This window comes from Cyprinus carpio, chromosome B3, assembly GCF_018340385.1.
Source record: "Cyprinus carpio isolate SPL01 chromosome B3, ASM1834038v1, whole genome shotgun sequence".
Lineage (NCBI taxonomy): Eukaryota > Metazoa > Chordata > Actinopteri > Cypriniformes > Cyprinidae > Cyprinus > Cyprinus carpio.
This window is the reverse complement of record NC_056599.1, coordinates 20,789,125-20,795,143: the sequence shown is the minus strand read 5'-3', so window position 1 is coordinate 20,795,143 and position 6,019 is coordinate 20,789,125.

Sequence of the window (6,019 nt, the reverse complement as noted above, 5' to 3'; positions counted from 1 at the left end):
CAGTTTAATATTTTAAAGCATATACATCTCTGGTACATACAACTTTAAAGTTTAGTATTTAATAGTATTTTATAAAATGCTCTCTTGTGACATTTTATGTAATGCACAAAAGGTCATTACATTGCCATTAAAAAGGATGCATTATGCTGAATTAATCATTACATCCTCAAGTCCAAACAGCTTGTTCATTAATAATGTCTGTAGAATCTTGTACTTTAATTAAAAATTAATACATCTGTAGAAATGTTTAATGACCATTGGATTTTGACACTGGCAAAGAGAGAAATTCTGTAACAAATCATGGACACTATGCACTTCTTGTGGAGTCATACAAACTAATGGAAAATAGTTTCCATCAGAAAATGGAGCTGGAATTCATAAGTTCAGTCAATGCATTAAAATCTGACAATGTCAGGATGCAATCATTAGGCTGGTGACATATTCATATTCAAACAATCTTTCTGTCACCTTGTTTGCTGCGTGGGGTGAACATTTGATGCCCTAATCATTATCCATGGTGAGAAAGAAACACATTAAATGCCCATTTTGTTTTTAAATGATCCATTAGGAGCTTTCGCTGTGATTGGTAGAGAGGATAATCATTGTGGGGCTTACTGGTGATTGATAGTGTAGTGATTGGTTGACAGAGTAAGTAATTAGAGGAGTCATCAGGTCTGACAGGAATGGATGACTCGGGCAATTGCATCAAAGCACATTAAGATCTGAACACAATTTATTTATTTATTTATTTTAAGGAAGACTGATCAAGGAAAGAAAAATAGTGTAAAAACAGTAGTATTATTAATGGTCAATGGTGAAAATGAGAAATCTTTTTTTTATCAAAACTAAGTTCTTTGAAATATAATATAATCTTTTTTTTTTTTTTTTTTTGGAAAAACAATAATTCGCTAATCAAACACATTGATTAAATACCTCTTAAATTGTCAAGTTTTGTTACCATTAATCTGATTAAAAAAAAAAAAAAAAACTGCTTAAGCAGATTGAATACACTTGACACATGCTCATCATTATTTTTCAAATATTAGAAATAAAAAATTCAGAAGTCAAGAATCAGGAATATTGACCTTAACTAACCCTAAGGTCATACCATGTAATACTTATAATAATAATAATAATAATAAAATAATAATAATAATAATAATAATAACTTACCTTGATACACCTGATAAGCCTATAGATCACACTGACTTTTTTAAGAAGTAGTAAAATTCCAAAGGTTTCATAACCTTCTTAAATGAGTTTTTATTTCTGGTTGTGTATGGACATGTACAACATGGGAGAGTGGGTTTAAATGGGTATGGGAAGGGAAGGGAAGGAAAGAAAGAAAGAAAGAAAGAAAGAAAGAAAGAAAGAAAGAAAGAAAGAAAGAAAGAAAGAAAACATGCTTTCAGCACCATGGACAGGGCTCTGTGATGACTGCTTGAATGAAAAGCATGTCCATTTAACACCTCTGCTCTGCAGAAAATAAGCGAGAGTGAAAAGCTGAGAAGACACAGAGAAGGGTTGAAAGGTAAAGATTGAAATACAGGAGGGACAAAGAGAGAAAAAGAGGTCTCCACGGACAGTGCTCAGATGGTGAATGAGTTTTAGGTTTCACTGCAAAAGTGACATATTGCCGGGACACAAAGAGCTAAAAGGTGAGAATGAAAGATAGAAGACTAATGTAAACAGTGAAGTATTGAGAGAAGGTGGGGGGAGGAAGATGGATTTCTGTGCATTTGTATTTATGATTTCAAAAGGAAGAAATCATCTCCTATATGTGGTAATTGACCATGCAGGTGCATAAACCCACAGACCTAAATCACTAGAGAAACTCATGTCATGCTATTTCATATCTTCACACCTTTATTTAAGCAGGTGCAGAAGATCATTCTTGAGAGACTATCCAGACTAGATCATGTTACTCTTTTCATCTTTTCACATCTGAATTTCAGAAATGACAGTTTTCTCCAGCTCATCTCTCACAGTGTCTAAAAGCTGAGGAGACTAATAACGCTGACAGACTGCTGGTGTAAAAATACTTCTGACATTAAAGTTTCAGAAGAACTTAGAAGGGTGAAGGAAAGGAATAGGACATGAAGAGTAAAACTCTCTGAAAGATTTGATGAAGGTGAAGGATTAATCTGGACAGAGAGACAGCAGCAGACGGACACTCTCAGGCCTGATTACCTGAATATCTCTCAGGAGTAGTTAATAATCAAGACCGGTAATGATTAACACCATCTATTACGCAGTGTTCTGGAACATTTAATACCGATTGGTCTGTCGCAGTATTTGGTATCTTTAATATTCATTGTCCATGGCAACATTGATTATAAAGTGAGACTTGTGTCTTGTTGCTAGGCTGATTGTTTTGTACACGGTACACTGTGGATTTCTTTTGTTAACGAAAGTGGATTTCTTTTCTTAGCTGTTCATTATTGCAAAACAATATAGGCCTGATTAAGGCGAAAAAAAACCCAAATACATCAGACAATAGACATTTTTTAACTTCCAGTAATCTTTTTGGCTTCCAGCTAAACAGTTTTAAATAAATATGTCAGTGGATTTTGATGTGAGTGCAACAAGGGACTTTTTCACTAGAAAAACATAATGTTTACTATACTTGTATTTTTGCCAGAAGCAAAGTTTAAAGTTAAAACATCTTAATGATGGATTTGCTTCTTATAAACACAACTTTTTACTTCACAAAACCTCAGTGATCGACTAGAGTCATGTGGATTATTGGATTATTATGATGTTTTTATCAGTTGTTTAGACTCTCATTCTGATGGCACCCATTCACTACAGCTCTATTAGTGAGCAAGTGATGATAGATTTCTCCAAATCCATTCCAATGAAGAAACAAACTCATCTACAGGTATATCTTGGATGGCCTCAGAGTGAGTATTTTTTTATTTGGGGGTTAACCATTCCATTGATAATATTATTTTATTTTATTTATTTATTTTATTACATTTTATTAATGGCTTCTGTGATCAGAATCCAGTCTTTATATGACAGCTCCTGCAAGCTAAAATAAGTGAAAATCATCATAAATTTAAAAAAAATCTTAACAAAATCTGAAAAAAATCAAATAACAAAAAAATTACGAACACGGTTCTTGAATATGGTTATATACCAAATTATTTTGGGGTTGAACATCATACAAAGTTCAGTTTATAACACAGAAAACCACACTTTTTCCAGAAAAAAATATTAATTTACAAGGAATCGTTTCTGGCTTTTATTTTCTTTCTTCGAGAATAGTCAGCTGTCAGACACCTGCAACCCCCACCCCACCCCAAAACAAGTCTTATTATATTTGTGTTCACACCAGTACAAAAGGTTTTATATGTAGTGCATATCTCGTTAGAGCTCTCTGAATGCATGCAGTTTATCACATATAAACATGTGAATGTGCTTTTTTGTCTCCTGGAGTGTATTCGCTGTATCCTCAGTGAGTCAGTACTTAAGGTGAGTAGACATGCTCATTTCTCAGTGCATCCTGTCACTCAAAGCAATAGCTTAGATTAGAAAACATCAGGCTACACAAATGGGACATGTTCTTGATCCAGCACTGTTTGTCATTTCTGAACCAAAATTCCTATTAGACAACCGCAGCCCTAAAACTATACCTAAAATCAGAGGGCAACATCAGCAGATGTTGATTCAGGGACATGTTGTACTTCTATGTACATGAAGAAATACCACCACAAAGAGTAAACCACCACAGAGCTTATACTAGTACCTAAAACCCATCACAGCAAGAACATATTGCTGTATTCCTCCAATTAATGAGACTCTACAGTCGGGAAGGACATATTTGCTCATATTTCGTTTGACAGCAGATGTCCTGAGCAGTTGTATCATCCACTCTCTATGTACAAACCCGATTCCAAAAAAGTTGGGACACTATACAAATTGTGAATAAAAAAGGAATGGAATAATGTACAAATCTCATAAACTTATATTTTATTCACAATAGAATATAGATAACATATCAAATCTTGAAAGTGAGACATTTTGAAATGTCATGCCAAATATCATTTTGGATTTCAAGAGAGCTACACATTCCAAAAAAGTTGGGACAGGTAGCATAAGTAAGAGGTATTAAGGTTCCTGCGGAAAAGTTAAATGTACATATAAGGATTTTATGATTAGGTATTAATCATCGGAGCGTTCTGTTTATCACAGTGGACGGGATTTACGTAGGGCTGAGGGTGCTTTTTTCAGCTGGAGGACCAATCTGCAACTTATTAGGTCAATTGGCAACATGATTGGGTATAAAAAGAGCCTCTCAGAGTGGCAGTGTCTCTCAGAAGAAGTCAAGATGGGCAGAGGATCACCAATTCCCCCAATGCTGTGGCGAAAAAAAAACCTAGTGGAGCAATATCAGAAAACGAGTTTCTCAGAGAAAAATTGCAAAGAGTTTTGTAGTTATCATCATCAATAGTGCATAATATCATCCAAAGATTCAGAGGATCTGGAACAATCTCTGTGCGTAAGGGTCAAGGCCGGAAAAACCATACTGGATGCCCGTGATCTTCGGGCCCTTAGACGGCACTGCATCACATACAGGAATGCTACTGTAATGGAAATCACAATATGGGCTCAAGAATACTTCCAGAAAACATTGTCGGTGAACACAATCCTCTGCCATTCAACGTTGCCAGCTAAAACTCTATAGGTCAAAAAAGAAGCCATATCTAAACATGATCCAGAAGCGCAGGCGTTTTCTCTGAGCCAAGGCTCATTTAAAATGGACTGTGGCAAAGTGGAAAACTGTTCTGTGGTAAGACGAATCAAAATTTGAAGTTCTTTTTGGAAAACTGGGACGCCATGTCATCCAGACTAAAGAGGACAAGGACAACCGAAGTTGGTATCAGCACTCAGTTCAGAACCCTGCATCTCTGATGGTATGGGGTTGCATTAGTGAGTGTGGCATGGGCAGCTTACACATCTGGAAAGGCACCATCAATGCTGAAAGGTATATCCAAGTTCTAGAACAACATATGCTCCCATCCAGACGTCGTCTATTTCAGGGAAGACCTTGCATTTTCCAACATGACAATGCCAGACCACATACTGCATCAATTACAACATCATGGCTGCATAGAAGAAGGATCCAGGTACTGAAATGGCCAGCCTGCAGTCCAGATCTTTCACCCATAGAAAACATTTGGCGCATCAAAGAGGAAGATGCGACAAACAAGACCTAAGACTAGTTGAGCAACTAGAAGCCTGTATTAGACAAGAATGGGACAACATTCCTATTCCTAAACTTGAGCAACTTGTCTCCTCAGTCCCCAGACATTTGCAGACTGTTATAAAGAGAAGAGGGGATGCCACACAGTGGTAAACATGGCCTTGTCCCAACTTTTTTGAGATGTGTTGGTGCCATGAAATTTAAAATCAACTTATTTTTCCCTTAAGATGATACATTTTCTCAGTTTAAACATTTGATATGTCATCTATGTTGTATTCTGAATAAAATATAGAAATTTCAAACTTCCACATCATTGCATTCTGTTTTTATTCACAATTTGTACAGTGTCCCAACTTTTTTGGAATCGGTTTGTAGAAGACATACTGAATCCTTAGAAGATTCTTAAATGGCTGCAATGGGCACAAATCAGCCTGAGTGGGATTTAAACCACAATCTCCTTATGTGTCCGCTCCAGACATCACTGGAACGGCGTACGCTTGCTCACTTTCTGGCATTCCTCAACAAAGACGTGCATTAGAGCTGCGCTGAGTGTAGTTGCACAAGGATCACTGAACCTGGAGCTTAGTTCAATAAATTTAAACTCTGTAACATATAGAGTACAGCACACAATGTTCTTTAATTGCTGTATGAAGCTGAATCACCTTTCCACTGAGCCATATTGTTTGTGTTTATCTCTTTCTTTGCTTTATTGCACTGGTTCTTACAATTGAGTTACCTAACAGTTGGATCTTCATGATATACTAAAACCAGACAGGTCTCAGTTGGTGGTGTGCTGGAGTGGCTATTATT